Raw genomic sequence first — 17,009 nt, 5'->3', positions numbered from 1 at the left:
ATAGATAGCTCTGTCCTATGTCCACATTCATTGTACCTCTAATATATACAGAATACTCTCACAACCCTCATTTACAGACACACCAATAAAGGCCCAGCCAAAGGACTATATCTATGACTCAGCAGCCAGAGGATTATTTAAATGACTCAGCAGGTAAAGGGGCTGAAGCTTGATGCCTCCAGTTCAATTACTTGGTTGAAAAAGAGCCCTGACTCCTTTTCTTGTCTTACCTGACCTCACTCACACATACCACAGCAAATCTATGTCCTGGCACACACAACCACACTTTAATAATTTTTTAAAACTGTCCAGCCAGAGTGGACCCTCTGTTCAAAGTGTCACTTGGTATCCAGACCCTCTAACTCAAGGGTCAACATACAAAGTGACCACAAGATATTTGGGGGCCTGACAGAAACAAAACCCAGCTTGAGGAAGCAGCTGTAATCAAGCAAGGAAACACACACACACACACACACACACACACACACACACACACACACACCAGCAACTCTACAAACACAGGCAAATAGACAAGTTCAGAAAATAGGACAAGGCATCGATCCATAACCTTCCCCCTTAGAAAGCAATTCAGGGGACAGATGATCCATGTTTTCTTGGAGACTATAAAATAACACTTTATTTGACGGATCTAAGTGTTTTGAAAAGTGTCCAAATTCCTAAGTATTATATCATTAAAAAGACCAGAGTGATGGAAAACGGAGGAAATGCCTGGGCTTATCACAGAATCCAAAGGCAAAGCTCATGGTCTGACAGTGGACCTGAGGTGGTGGACTAGACAGAGGGCAGAGCGGTAAAGCAGGCAATGCTGAATGAACTACTAAGGAAGTACCGTAGGGGATTAGAGGGAAGGGTGACAAGAAAAATGGAGGAAAGCAGATGGTGAAAGGGCCAATAAGTGGCTGCATGTAGGGAAGGGAAGGAAAGACATGTGGTGACAGGGAGCTTGTGAAAAACTACACCTAACCTGTCCTGGGACTGATGACAGGTATGTGTCCTCTATTAGAGGGACCCCCAGAGAGCCCAGAGATGTGACTTATCTCCTCAGATAACAGACTTCAGGACAGCCTCATTTTCTACATCCTCTGCCTTTCTGGTTGTACAGAGGTGGGATAAAGTTCTTTCTAAATGCCTGGTTGTAATCTCCTGCTTCGCCATGTTTGTACCAGCACTGTGATGGAGTCAATCATTTGAATCCGTCCCCAGATTCTACAGACTTCCTGCTGACAGAGATGCTAGGACTCAGACTCCTAGCTTCTATGAAGTCATGGTCCATCAATTCTTCATTTCAGGGGTGAGAGACCCAGTATATTCTAAAGACCAGGAGGCACTTAGAGAGAGAGAGATCGTGCAAAAATATGCTGAGCTTCAGCTCACTGTCTTTTTAAAATATGGCAGTTCCAGCAACAGAAGCCATTAAGGGAAGCTGCTCCAGGCCATCTACACCAGTTGGCTGGCAGGTGCCCTAGAGATACTGAAATGACTGCACAAAGGAGCCCATAGCAGGTTAGGCTGGAGCAATATCTCCATCACCCCTTATTTCTTGGAACTGAAGATATCCTACTTCTAAGATGCCATAATCTTCTAAAGAGATTCTGAAAACCTTAGTTTTTTTTTTAACATACAAGTATTTAAATTATTTTAAACAAATATAAGTTACACTGCAAAACAAACAAACAAACCTACAAACAAACAGAAACAGTTTGGCTCCACACATGTGCATGTACAGTTAATTAGTGAACACATAAAGCAAGCTCTAACTAACCCAGAAAAATTATCCCCTTGATATAAGAATTAAATGATGTTTAGAAAGACAGTTTATGCAGAGTAAAAGAGGAAACCAACTACTGACCACTTAGTTGATTTATCACTATATTTCCCTTACAGGAGGCTATGCAACTTAACTAAATAATGTAGGCAAAGCACCTGGCAACCAGTGGTAGCCCATTATGCTACTTAGACATTACGGAATAAACTAAAGGATATAAATTAATGAGTTAATGAAATTATTATGGCAGTAAATGTTCATTCAAGGTTTTATGTATTGGATCCAAAAGGTCACTTGGACTCTAGGCACATTTGGTTCATTCCAAGACCACGTGAACTAGGCAGGGTACTTGGTGGCCTGAAAGGAGGACTACAGATGCCCAGTGTGGTACTTGCCTGCCTCCCTTTCCGCCAAGCTGCTGTGCAAGGAGGGGCCAGCCTGGCTACTGGGATGCCAAATCTCTAGTACAATAGCTTGTCTAATGTAACAGAAGGGTTTCTGTGAAGAAGCATTCAGGAGTGAAATACAACTCTACCCCAGTGTTACCAAACAGTGCCCAGCCCCCTTGCAAATGATGACCCATTTCTCTTTCTCAAAGCACAAGGTGTCCCCAAAATTGAAAAGCAAAACCCTGAACATGCACACAGTCACCCACCTCATAGAAGCTGCCCAGCACCTAGTGAACAATTTACTCCTCCACATTTCCTTTGAAAGCCCCAAAACAGTAAAAAAGGAAAGAAAACCAGAAAGAGAAATATATTCCACCTCCAATGAATCAAGCAGACATGACCACAAACCACAAACCACCAAGTAAGCTTGAGAGCAATGAAGCCAAGAAGAGATACAGCAACTCCAGAGTCACCTCTGAATTCCAGGCAGGCAACACACAAGTTATACTGGAGAAAATGACCAGGCCATGATGCAACTGGAGTTATATCATGTTAAGCTGTGGAGACTTGGGAGCAAGGCCACTGTGTCTATGGACTGGACTTTGCTCAGGGCAAAAGGAAGGCAACAAATGTAAGAGAAAAACTGGAAAGACCTTCAGCAGCAATTTCCCACGTAAACACTTAAGCAAGGCACGTGCCCTGCCTTAAGCAGAAGAAATCTATTCAGAGGAAATACTCTTCAGAACACAAATCACACCCTGACCTACCTTCATCCCACCCTCACTCCAAAACAAACACCCAATCATAGTGAATATTTCCTGAAGCCACAGGATCTCCAGCATGCAAAGAGAATGGCAAAGAGTAAAAGCAAATGGGAAAACACTCAAAGGAATCAGGTCTGGAATCTTTTCAAGGGGGACGAAAGACTATAGGAGTCAGAAGGGTGAAGGACACCAGGAGAACCAGTTGCTAATTAACTATAGAGGGCTCACACCGGCACACGGAGACTGAAGTGGCAAGCCATGGGTCTCATGGGTCCTCTCTACATATATTTTATGGTTGTTAGCTTGGTGTTTTGTGGGACTACTAACAGTGGAGATGGGTGTGTCTCTGACTCTTTTTCCTGCTCTTGGGACTCTCTCTTTTCCTCCTACCTTTTCCTGGATGTGAGGGTTTATGTCTTGTCTTATTGTATCTTGTTTTGTCCTGTTTGGCTGTAGTCTCTTGGAGGCCTGTTCTTTACTGAAGAGGAAATGGAGGAGGAGTGGATCTGGTGGAGAGAAGAAAAAATCACACATGTGTACGTGTGCATGTGCGTGTGCATGCACATGCTGAGAAGAGCGGAAGGAGGAGAAAGTGGTCAGGATGTATCGTATGAGAGAAGAATCTATTTTCAATTTAAAATATTTTGAAAAACAAAGGAGAGAATTTTCCCTATTCTCTCTATTGGTTTTCTATCACCACTATAACAAATTACCACGAAATGCATGGCTTACAACAACAGAAGCATATTTTCTTAGATTTAAGGAGGTCAGAAGTCTACAACTGGTCTCCCTGACTTAAAACTGCCCTGGGGAAGTGCAGCGTGCCTCCAGGCTGCTCCTTGACCATTTACAGTTTTTCAAGGCCCCTGGCTTATGAGTCCTTCTAAGAAATGCATCATCACCTCTGCTCCAATGTCACATTGTCACATCTCCTTCTCCAGCTCTGCCATGCCTGTCTCTTGTGATGACTTGAGATACACTGCATGGTCCAGGATCCTTTTTCTGTCTTAAGGATTATATTTAATCACAGCTTTGTACCTCCCTGGCCAACCAAAGTGATATATTAGGAGAAAAATACTGGAGGTTGCTACCACGCCCATCACAGGAATGCATTTTTTTCTTGATCTTTTCATCTTCCAGAGGCAGCCATCACTTTGGCTCATAGTCCTCTTCCTTTAACAGTGTCAGGTACAGTTCCTTTCATGTAACCATCTCTTCAGTCCTTACTCTTCTGCCCCCCTCCATCTACCTCTACTAAAGACCCTGTTGACACACAAGCATATGCAAGCAGGCAACCTAGAAAAAAACTCCCCATTTGATATTTCTGAAATTAATAAATATAATTTATATAATTTCCTCCTCTCTTTCCTCCCTCCAACTCTTCCCATGACCCTTTACAAATCTATCACCACTTTAACTGTTATTGTTTTACACACACACACACACAAATATATATATATATATATCCCACTGAATCCACTTAGGAGTTATATGTATTTATGCAATTTCACGACTGACTACTTAGTATAAGATGATCTGAATTAGGGAGCTCATCTCTGGGAAAGAGTATTTCTCCCACTCTCCGCATTCCATTGTTGCTTGGACTTGTTTGTTTAAGAGTGGGACCCTGTGAGATTGCTCCTTTCCATGTTAGCATGTCTACTGGTGTTCTTCCTGTTTAGATCTTGTTTAGGAAGCCATATTGTTAAGGTACCATGACTATATATTCACATCATTTCTAAGGAACGTACCCATACAGCAGACTTTCTTGGCTCTTATAGCCTTTTTGCCCACTCCGCCACTATGGTTCCTGAGGCTTAGGTGCAGATGCTATATTTCACAGTTGCTCTCTGCATTTTGAACAGTTGTGGTTTTCTGTAATGGTCTTCCTCTGTTGGAAGGAGAATTTGCTTTGGTGATGGGTGAGAGCTACAAGAATGCAATTCAGAATTATGCTGAAAATGTCCCAGTTTAAAATCAGCCAATTAGCAATCTAGGTCCTAAATTCAACTTGGGCTTGGAAAATCCCACGATCCTCTGTCTTACAAGGTGTTCCATTCACAAGTTCAGGGGAGAGAACTATTGATATGTTTGAGGGGCCATTGTCCAGCATAGCATATGCTCCACAAAACAGAAAAAAAATCAAATAATTTCGATAAACCAACCAAAAAGATACATAGGTTGGGAAAGGAACTAAAAATAAACAGGATAAATGTAAAAGCCACATTAGAAGCAAAAAAATAATAAAGATAATCAACAAAATTAGAAATTGAACAAGATAGGGGCATATATAAAATATAGAATTCATTGAAGAGATGACATAGACAAGACACAAAAAGAAACTATTTACATGATGTTAAAATTATTGAGTTATTAACAGAAGAAATATTAATGACATAATCCAAAAAAAATCTTCTGAGACAAAGTGAGTTTTGTCTTATTACCAGGCTACACTACTAGGTTTAAAAGAAACTGATAGAAAAAACAAAAACCTGATTTGCTTCCGCAAGCATCCTAGGGAAATTCCTAGAACCATAAGTATCCAGAGAGAAAGCAGGTTGACTGTGACTTTCTGCACAGTAACACTCGGTCACTCATGGGTAAAGAGAAAATAAATGTTTCCATTTAGTCTTACAGAAAATGATGTAACTTGACAGTTTGATGACCAGGTAAGAGATATTGCCAGGTCTGTAGCAATTCTCTAAGTGGGGACTATTGTGCATTTGAGATGAGGGCAAGGAACCCTGACACAGAGCAGGAGGATGAAAATGAAGTCTACAATGAACACTGAACAACTGAAAAGTAAACTGGGGAAAATGAAGATTAAGAAATAAGCATATAAAACTAGTGTTAAAGAGGAGAGCTGTTAGTATTTTTATGGGTTTTGTTTCTGTGTGTGGACGTGTTTCTTCTTATTTTTTTTTAAGTTCTGTTTTTTGTTTTGTTTTGTATTTTGTCTATTTCTTTCTTTTCTACAGAGAAAGAAGACATCATTTTGGGTGGGTGAAGAGATGGAGAGGATCTGGGAAGAGATGGGGGAGAGAAAGCCATCCATGATCAGAATATATATAGTGCAGTGGCTATTCCTGGTTGCCAACTTGACTATATCTGGAATGAACTACAATCCAGAATTGGAAGGCTCACCAGTGATCCTAATCTGGAGGCTAAGAGATACAATTTCCTGACCTGGATCTTGGCATGTAGATTTTGAGGCATAGTGGCTATGAATTCTAGAAGATTAAGACAGGGAGACCTCTGAGTTCAAGGTCATCTGGAATTAAAGGCTTGGTGGCACACACCTTTAATCTGGGCCACACTTTCTGCTGGAGACCTACATCAGGACATTGGAAGAAGGAAGATTTACTCTCTTTCTTCTCCACCCGTTTGCCTTGTGGGACTGAGCAACTGCTAGATACTTGTACTTCCATTCATAGCTGCTGCTGACCATTGTTGGGAGTTGGACTGCAGACTGTAAGTCATCAACAAATCCCCTTACTATATGGTGACTACCCATAAGTTCTGTGACTGTAGAGAACCCTGACTAATACAGAAGTTGGTACTGGGAGTGGGGTAGTCCTGTGACAACCTGACCATGTTTTGGGGAGTACCATGGAAAGATTTTGGAACTTTGAGATAGAAGAGCCATTGGGATGTTAAGAGCTCTGTGGGATGTTGTATAGGAGCTTGGAAAATATTGTTGAGAACAGTGCAGAAGATGGAGACCTAGCTTGTTAAATTTCAGAGGGAAGATTAAAGGCTTTTATCAAGACCATTGCTGTTTTGATTGTGAAGATTCTGTAGTTTTGATTAGCTGGGGATGAAGAATCAGCTGTGATTAACAAGATACCTGAACTACTAAAGCAAAACTTTTGCATTACTGGGACTATTGATGCTTGTTAGCTGGAGCTAAGAAATTAGCAGTGATTAAGAAGAGACCTGCATCATCGAGGTGACATCTTCTGGGAAGTGATTTTTGAGTGCACAAAGAGGCTGTGTTCCAGAGATAGCCAAGGTTGTACCTTATGCTGCAGCGGGACCTGGTAAAGTGTAAGAGTCACCCAGGTGGTACTGGTTTTGAAGGCATGAAGAGGTCCTGAAGAGCAGCTGAGGCTTGGCACTGTGAAAGGTCATGGAAGGCATTGGTGAAGGTGCAGCCTCAGTTGCAATTGATAACCAGGGCTTGAAGGGGGTCATGCAAAGGAGTTGAGGCTAGGCGCCATGAAGAGAGCCTATGAGAGGCTATTGGTGAAGCCTAGTTACAGCAGAAGACAGCAGTGTTTTGGAGATGCCAGTAACATGAGATGACCACCAAGAGCAGCAGCAGCATTGGAGCCTAGAAGACAAGATGTGTGCTACAATGGGCAGGGCTGGAGAAGTGACCCAAGCCCTTGGAGGAGCCCAGAAGATCATGAGTTGGATCCCAGACATTGGATGGTTGGAGTTTAATTTTGCTTTTGATTGTGACTGTGCCCTGATATTTTTCCCCCTTGAAGTAAGAAGATATTTTAGTGGAGCCCACAGTTAAAGAGACTTTGAAATTTTAAAAGATTTTTAATATTAAAAGATATTAGATATTTTAAAGGGATTGAACTTTTAATATATCAAGACTGTGGGACTTTTAAGGTCCTTTAGATCTTGTGGATGAATAAGAAAGTAAGGGTTGAGGCTTAATAGTGATGTGTTTATGTGTCAAGTTGACAAGAGGTCAATTGTACTGGCTGGTTTTAGGAGTCAACTTGACACAGGCTGGGGTTATCACAGAGAAAGGAGCTTCAGGTGAGTTAATGCCTTCATGAGATCCAGCTGTAAGGCATTTTCTCAATTAGTGTTCAAGGGAGAAGGGCCCCTTGTGGGTGGTACTATCTCTGGGGTGGTATTCTTGGGTTCTAAAAGAAAGCAAGCTGATCAAGCCAGGAGAAACAAACCAGTAAGTAACATCCCTCCATGGCCTCTGCATCAGCTCCTGCTTCCTGGAACAGCTTGAGTTCCAGTTCTGACTTCCGTTGGTGATGAACAGCAATGTAGAAGTGTAAGCTGAATAAACCCTTTCCTCCCCAACTTGCTTCTTGGTCATGATGTTTGTGCAGGAATAGAAACCCTGACTAAGACATATAGCATAAATTTTCAATTAAAAAAAAAAAACCCTAAGAGCCAAAAACCAGTAAGTGAGGTTACCTGAGACATAAAGCAGGTTATTCGAAAAGTGAGAATTTATAAATTATAAAACAGGGGAAATAAATGGGAAGCCAAAGGAAGAGTTGGCTGGCATATTAGTCCTCGCCAAAGCCTAAGGGGGTCTACAGCAACTTTCAAAGCACAGCAGTTAGCAAACAACAAACACATTGGCAAACAGCAAAGGCAACCAAACAGACATTGCACAGATTTTTCCCAACTTTATAGTGAATGGATGGAGACTGGGAACACTCTCCAAATCCATTTCCTTTCCTTTCTGACAACCTAGATATGTTCTGGCTGGCCAGGGAGTGAGAGGATACATTTTCTCATATACACAGGGGTCTGCTGTAGGAGCTACCACACCTAAGGGGGAGTTAAGTAATGATAGCCACAAGCTGCTACATAAACTAAAGAAGGGATAGTTAAGAAAAAAATGTATGTTCCAGGAAATAAGATATTTCACTTAAATTAAAAAAAAAACCCACATAGTCAAATAAAGCCAAAATATACTGCATACTTTAAATTTTAAAATAACAAATTTTAGACTAAAAATATAACAATGTCCAATAAATTCTATATGAGTCTGTATGTTTCAACTCGGAAAACTGAGGCACATACATCAGCATCTGTAAAATGATTCTAAAAGTACGTATTTAGAGCAATGACTTGTGGTGCATCTTGGCAAAGAAATGGGGACTGGAGCTCATAAAATGACATATTTTACTATTCTCCCACCTCCTCTGAATTGATTCTTCTAATCTGTGCAAATGTTTCCCATGGGACAAGGAGAGGACAATGAAAGGACAATCAGGATGGCTTTGATTCACAGCATCAATCAAGGGCCATGTTCCTGCCTTCCCTTGTACTCAGAAGAACCTACTGAGAGGGTGTGGGGTCTGGGAGTCAGTGTCCTAGTTTCGTCCTTGTGGGTGTAAGTATTTTTATTTTTTAAGGAGATACTTAGAAGTTCCCATATAGCAGATGATTATCTTCAAAATACTAAGAGCAGAGTGGAGCTCACCCAGAACCACCTTCCTAATATTCCTACCCTGCTCCACATGACATGTTAACACAACCATGTAATCTATGTAAGAGGTCAGTCTGTGGTGCACACTGGACACTCTGTGCACAATCCTTAGTGTACTCCCTAAAATGCAAAGCCTACAGGCCGACCCTGCATTGATGAAGGGTATGGACTGTCCTTTCTGATTCTATAATGTATTGATTGTCTTGGAGCATTACAGGAGTCAATAAAGGAGGGTCTTGTTGGACTCTCTTTGGAGCACCAGTGGGTCCCATGTCTGGTGACCACTGACCTCTCCCATTTTCCAGGTCACCTCTCTAAAAGTTGCCAATAAAGGCTAATTACCTTTGAATTATCCCCACAACAATCTTTCGGAATGGCTGGACCGTCCCTCTTCCACTATGGAACTGTCCCAGTGATGGGGTAGGTCTTATTCTCTCCTCTTGAACCAAGTTGTCTCATTCACACTGGAAGGGAAATAATTGCCCAAGGTGGTTTGGCTCTGGCCAAAAAGATGCTGGGAACATAGCCAACCTGACAAGTGTTGCCTTAGATCTGCTGTCACCTTTGAGGTAGTTGGTATTTGTTGGAGACACTGAGGATGGGAGAGGGACTGACTCTACTTAGGACTAACAGCAGGAGACAGCACGAATGGAAGGTGAGTCATGTGTGAGATGGTGGGTCTAAGTGTTTCAGCCAGGTCTGGCCTCAGGGTTCATGAGCTTCTCTCTGGGGATCTGAGCATACACACTCTCCTTCAGGTCACTGTGTGAAGGTCACCTAGAAGGACAAAGAGCCTAGCCTGAGAGAAACCTAGGACCCTAGGGGACCCAACAAAAGGAACAAATATAGACAAGGCAGGCAGGGTGGGATGGGGCCTCAGATAGACTCTGATCTAACCAGGGTACTGAACATGGGATGTGTTTGCAGACAGTCATTGGCAAAGCACTAGAAACAATAAGGATAAGTCAGTAATAAACAGGGCTCCTTAAGTATCACCAGCCTGAGACTTGGGGAAGTGGTAACTGATAAGGTGTGAGAATACAGGACTGATGGCCTAACAACCATCTGGTTCCACAGAACTGTTCCTTGGGGGCTGTGCAGAGATGGCATTGGCCTACACTCAGCAATGGAGCATGCCACCAGTCTCTCAGGCCATTCTCTCCTTTGAGCCATCCCCCCACCCTAAGGTAATGTGTCAGCTAACATCTCCATGCTAACTTCCCCATGTTGCCTGATGGGCCACTCTACTCAATCCTTCTACCTTCCTTCTGGACTTTGACTATTGCTTCTGAAAAGTATCTAGAAAAATAAGAACATTGTTAAACATATTTTGAGCAAGTTTGGTTTTATACAATGTATAAAAGTGCAGCTAGACAATAATATGAACTAACCAGTACCCCCAGAGGTGTCTCTAGCTGCATATGTAGCAGAAGATGGCTTAGTCGGCCATCATTGGGAAGAGAGCCCCCTTGGTCTTGCAAACTTTATATGCCCCAGTACAGGGGAACACCAGGGCCAAGAAGTGGGAGTGGGTGAGTAGGGGAGCAGGGTTGGGGGGAGGGTATAGGGGACTTTCGAGATAACATTTGAAATGTAAATGAAGAAAATACCTAATAAAAAATTGGAAAAAGAAAAAACAGTACAGCTAGGAGTGAAAATAGAGAGATGAAAGGTGAGACTGGATGAACCCATCTCCTCCTATAGGTGTATCCAGATGCTCTGAGCCTGACCTAAACTTACACCATGGATCCAGCATTCCACCGATCTATGCACTGCCCATTTAAAGCCTTCCTGCACAGCCTCTCCAGCACCTTTAAAGCAACCCAAAGGTTAGACTGTGTCCTCTTACACCTTAGGTCACCAATGCTGCTGACAGAGAAGCCAGACATTTGCTCCTGGGTGATTTATCTTATCTTTCTTTGTGGTGCACAGATTGCTGTTGGGAATCTGATATGGGTGGGGTGGGCACTGTCTCTTGGCAAGGTGAGGAATTATGGGCACAGGTATTAGGAATTTTGGTATTGTTCCTGCTAGTGGGCTCAGCAGCTCTGTGAATTCAAATGGGTGGTCCTGTCATAGCAGGGAACAGAGAGTCAAATTAGGAAGAAAGCACATAAATACTTCATACTTTGGGGCTAAAGGGGTATCTCAGTTTGACCTGAGACTGCTCCTGGGTGTGCATCATGAGCATCAGGCCTGAGGCAGGAAGAGCCATGAATTCTCCATTTTGAACAAGGGCTTTTCTGCAGAGGGCATGGTGTTGAACTGTATGCCCTTACTGTAATGAGCACAGCACGTACATCACATTGCTATTAACTGTAGTTAGTGGGGTTCACACTAAAACTCTTTAATGCAAACATTTTTTTTGCCAACTCTATATTATTATGTTATATAATATCATAATCTGGTTGATGTGTGACAGCTTTACTAGATCATCTCACAGCTGTCTCCCAACTTCTGTCTTAAAGAGTCCAACTTCCCATCTCTGCTACCCCTGAGCTGCTGTGCAGGAATGGGGAGAGCCGTCCTCCCTTCCCAGACTCCTGACACTTCTCTGCTACCTTTTAAAGTCACATGGACCTTCCTTAAGGTCAGTGTTTTTCAATCTCAGTATCATCTGCTGTCATTTATCCTGTTGGGTACCTAGCCTGATATAGAAACCGCCAGCATGGTACTCAGACATCAGTGTTTTTAAAGCATCCACATGGATCCTATGTTACATGGAGGATGCTGCTGGGCCCTCCAGAAAGGCAAGACAGCACCCTTCTCTATTTCTTGTGTTTTCTCTCTCTCTCTCTCTCTCTCTCTCTCTCTCTCTCTCTCTCTCTGTGTGTGTGTGTGTGTGTGTGTGTGTGTGTGTGTGTGTGTGTATGTAACAGAGATGCAGAAAACATTCCGAGCATTAGAATTGACTATATTTTTTCAAGTATACTATAATTTTTTACTATATTTTAGTTTTTTATCTGTTTGGTTTTTGAGACAGAGACATGTCATATGTAGCCCAGGCTGGCCTAGAATTTACTATGTTCTCGCAGATTCACGCTCCTCTGACTCCATCACTGAGTACAGGCATGTTCCCTGAACGACTGCCACTCTTTTTTAGGTAAGTTGGAAATCTCTAATCTGAAAATCAGTAATGTTCCAAATCTTCAGGAATTTTAATGTAGACATGACACTCAATGCAGAAAACTCCATACTGAGCCCCATGTGACAGACTATGGTCCAAATACAAGGTAATAAAGGCACTGTTTAACATAGCATTTAGCGTGTATGCATAAAGTGTATACAAAACAGAGAGTAATGCTATGTTGGGACTTGGGTCCTATCCCTAAGACATCCTATTAGATATAACTAAATGTTCCAAATTTGAAAAGCATTCCAAACTCTACCCATCTCCAAGTTTTCAGATAAGGGGTTCTTAAAAAAGTCAACCTGTCTAAAATGTTCACCTAATTGATTATTTTAATGACTCACAACATGGCCGTCTGTTCCTCCATTACATTTCTTTTCTTCCCTAAAGGACTGTTTCAGATGTGAGTCATTGGTGTGACCTTCCAGAGTCTCTTTCATAACATTAATGTTTACCATGCAGTAAACTGCTGTGTCTTATTTAAAAAAAAAAAAAAAAAACTATTGTGTAGTAAGTTGTCTTATTAAACAGACAGAGCTAATGTTCCCTGTGGCTATGTACAATATCTGTGACACATGGAATGGAAATATGAAGCACACTGTTTTTATTACTGTTGCTCACCATCTAAACAAAACTTTGCTATTGTACTGGGAGTTAAGATTCTAAGTGTTTCAAATTTTATATGAACAACATTTTCAACTACTATGCTTCTAGACTCATGGGAGCCAAGCAATTCTAGAAAGAATAATTAAATTTCTAATTTCAATTCCCGTAGGGCTACTAAATGCATTTGACAAACATGAACTGGGAGCTTGTTCTGAACAAGGGGCCTCCGAGATAGACTAAGGCTTCTTTGGTGGATCTAACTACCAGCAGGGGAATGAATGCTATCCACACAGCTCACTGCTAATTCTAAGTACTCATTCTGAGGCTTGTTATTTCTCACAACTATTAATGTGTCAGCAAATAAATATTTTTATGAGACATCGGATTTTTCTTACATTTTTTCTCTCACAGCAATGTGTCCAGCTTTCCATACCTTGGTGAATCACCACTTTGGGGAAAACTAGGGAATTAATTTTTTTGTATCAAATCATGGAGTTGGATGGGACAGAAGGCAGACAGACACATCTCTTTATGTGGACCTATGAAACTAAGACCTATAGTATAAGTCCACAGTGGGCTTCATGCAGAAAGCAGGCCCTTGGTTAGTTTTCCGCCATGTGGGAATAGCCACTCCAAGGAGGACTGCAGAGGCAGGGAAGGAGTGTGAGGTAAGTGACACAGCACACTGATCTTCCTCCAGGAATCCCCACCGGCTGAGCCACGGGACGATCAAGAGAATCCACTTCTTCCTGGACTCCCTAAGCCTCTCACCTATTTGTGCGTTACTGTAAGAATCCGTTACTGATGCACACACCTACCAGACTACCAGGTTGGCAAGTCAACTATGGTAGAAGAATCTCACCTGATGCAGGTAGATGGCTCAGGGGAGGAGCTCAGACACAGGGAACATGCTCTGCTTGATAAGCTAGAGTCAAGCAGGCCTTCAAAATCAAGTAGAGCTTTGAGCCAAGGTCACATGCAACACATCAGAGAATAGAAGCTTTACAAAGGTGTGCAGACACTGAAGCCCATCTTTGTAACCCATCTAAACCTTTCAGTTTGACAATCTCCAAACCGCACTCAAACAACAAAATTAAACAGAAAGGCACATAACTTTCATTCAGTCTAACAAGTGATTCAAATTTGCAAAGGATCTTCAGCTTTTTAATGTATGTCTGTGTAACCCCAGAAATGGCATGATGACCACTGTGCCCTTCACTACAGTCAAGCCCATGACACACGGTACAGTTGCATCTGGAAGCACCAACAATGCAAGCAAACACCTGCAGGGTGGAGTAGTGGAACTCACACTACCACCCAAGGGGGGAAAATGGCAAGACCACCCTGTCTGCCATCACAGTTTCCCTCCTTGGCATCTGCTATCAGGACTCCACCTTCAGAATGCTGGTCTCTTACCTCTCACCTTCTAGTTTCTCCTGTGAAGGACTAATCAGCTCTAAGAGCAGGAAAGGGTGTTCAAGAATGATCCTAATCAGCAAGGCTGCACAGGTCTGCTATCCATGGGACCAGCAGCACTCAGTGAAGGGGATAGAGTCTGATTCTCAGAGTTCACCATCCACTCTGATTTCAAAGAATTTTAAGGACTGTAATCAGAGATGGCTGATAAGAATTGCTTGGCCATCGAAGACCTTTTACTTTCTAAACTTACCTCTTTCTTCTCCTAAAAAGTAAAAACCCAGTCAAAGCAATTCATCCAAGCAATGCTTAGAGTTATTAGGTACAAACTGTCATGGAACCAACGAACAAAGGGAAGAACCTAGGCTGGAGTTGAGACACACACATTCTCAAAGCCCTAATTTATCTACTCCATCCATGGAGCCTACACAAGGTCCAGAGACGTAGTCTACCCATAGGGTCACCAGGGATTGTGCGCAAAGTCACACAGCTGGTCACCAGGTCCAAGCAGCCATCTGCTCCATTTGTTTTTGCTGCTAGAACAAAAAAGATGCTATCAAGGGATGGAATGAATTGAAAGACAAACAAGTACCCCAATTAATATATTTTGAAAACAAAATATTGCTAATGCATATTTTAGACATTGATAGAATGTGAAAAATTATTCATGTGATTGTGTGGTTTACGCTTCAGTAATATTGCTGTGGTTTAAATGTATTTTGAGTGTGTTCCTCAACAAATCATGCTAGAAACCTGGCCTTTAGTGTGAAGAGTGATGTGTTGAATTGTAAGGAGGAGGTCCTGGAACAAGAGAAGAGATAATGTCCTTGGGTACAACCTTCAGAAGGGACTAGTGAAGAGCTCAGGGAATAGTTCTCTAGAGAGCAGGTTGTTAGAAATTGAGATTAGCCCATGTTCTTGTAACCTTCTGTCCTACAGTCAAGGGTGCCTTCACCAGAGGACACTTGATCTAAAGCTTGCATTCCCTAAACCCATAAGCCTACTTTTTTTTTTTAACACTTATTACCCAGCTCTAGGTATTTTATTATAGCAATAGAAAAATGAACAGATAAATACTATACTAGTTTCAAGTCTCAAATCATCATTGAAGGAATTGAGAAGAAACGGGTTGCAACCATGGAGGACATTTTGACCATCTGAATCCAAAGATAATCCTATCAGCTTCTCGAGTGGATAGAGGAGAGCTTGGGGAAGCAGGTCCCACAGCATGCCCTGTGCAGCCTCTTCTCCAGCATGCCTGATGCAGACATTGAGTTGAACAAACCTTCAAGGGTAGCACATTACCTCAGGGGACAGTGAACAGAGCCCCCCCCCCCCCCCCCACACACACACAGAGCTGGTACTTGGGACAGGTATCTGTGCCTGTGTCAGGCAGCCTCCTTTCAAGTATGCCTTTCAAACCTAGTTTAGTAAAGGAGGAACTGGAGCCAACCTCACCACGGTAAAGGTGGCTATCCTGTAACTACGTGTGCAAGTGCAGTAAGCTAGTAAAATGAATGAAACAGAACAGACGAGGAAATGAACCGGAAATGTCTCATTTTATGTTTCCTAAATCAAACACGGCAATCCCAGCCACCTATAGCCATCCAGTTATCACACTTCCACAGCATTGGTAAGGCAAACTTGGAACAGAAAAATTATGCTCAAGTAGAAAATAGTTTCTTGGGAAGAAAAACTCAATCCTCTGAACCTACACAGTGGGTCTGCTTAGTTTAACATGCAAGAGCTGTGTTAGCGTCCATGTGTACTTTGTTCTCAGAGAATGGAGTGGTTACAGCAAAGGCCAGGGCAGCAGGCACTGGCATTGCGTGGAGTTCCCAATTTTACCAGATAAGCATTTGGGGATGTAGGAAGCAAAGTGTTTCCCTTTGTCATGAAGAATCTGGGGCATGATCAAGGTGTGCCTTGCCCAGAGAGGCTGGCTGAGAGATGCTGCATGGTCCATACGGTCCCCATCCTTGGCTCCACAATTCTGCTTTAGTTCAGATATGTTATGTACAAGCCAGCCAGCGAAACACACCTTCACTACATAGTCAAGGTGACAGGTTGCATCCAGCCCTTCCCTAGATATTTTTTTTATTCTCTCATATAACACATCCCAACCTCAGTCTGTCCCTCTCTCCACTTCTCCCAGTGCGCCCACCCCGTTCTCTCCCTCAGATCCACTACTCCTGTTTCCCTTCAGAAAAAAAAAAAAAATAAAGCAGGCCACCTAGGGATATCAACGAAGCATGGTATAACAAGATGCTATAAGACTAGGCACCAACCCTCGGATTTGAAGACATTTATAGACCACTTCACCTGTCTGTTACTATAAATGGTAAAATGGTAAATTGTAACAAAGGTGGCTTCTCCTGGTGTTGTTCTGTCATGTCTGCAATAAGACCATTCTATTCTTAGTCTTACACACAAACTTTCTGGGACAGAGCAGTTGATCAATGGGCAAATACTCTTTTCAGGGTTCAAAATATTTTCAAATTAACTATAAAAAGAGACATGAATATTTTCTTTCCATCTAAGTGCCCGTAGGTTTCTGGATTCTATTTGAGCAGAATTTTCTTTGGTTGCCCTCGGCTATATAGAGTAGTAGCTTTATAAGTAATTTGCTACCTTTGTTTTTAATGTCTAGTGGCACTTTATCCATGCCCATCTGCAGCACTCCGTGTAAAAGGCCTGGCCCAGCAGAAAGCTGAAA

At 42.3% G+C, this 17,009-nt stretch overlaps 1 protein-coding gene across 6 annotated transcripts in view; it reads right to left on the bottom strand.

Annotated features, from left to right (window-relative positions):
• Otud7a (OTU domain containing 7A) overlaps nt 1-17,009 on the bottom strand; it is a 321,488-nt gene that overhangs the window by 301,125 nt on the left and 3,354 nt on the right. For 2 of the 6 annotated variants that reach the window (XM_030242185.1, XM_030242186.1), the window contains exon 2: nt 3,330-3,445. The exons of the other annotated variants lie outside the window; for them this stretch is intronic. The gene's annotated coding sequence lies outside the window, so the exon portion shown is untranslated. The remainder of the gene's footprint in view (nt 1-3,329; nt 3,446-17,009) is intronic. 6 annotated transcript variants of the gene reach the window in all.

The sequence above is a fragment of the Mus musculus genome, chromosome 7 (assembly GCF_000001635.26).
Source record: "Mus musculus strain C57BL/6J chromosome 7, GRCm38.p6 C57BL/6J".
NCBI classification, from domain to species: Eukaryota; Metazoa; Chordata; class Mammalia; order Rodentia; family Muridae; genus Mus; species Mus musculus.
The sequence above is the reverse complement of the archived record's forward strand: the minus strand, read 5'-3'. Positions and strand labels throughout refer to the sequence as shown.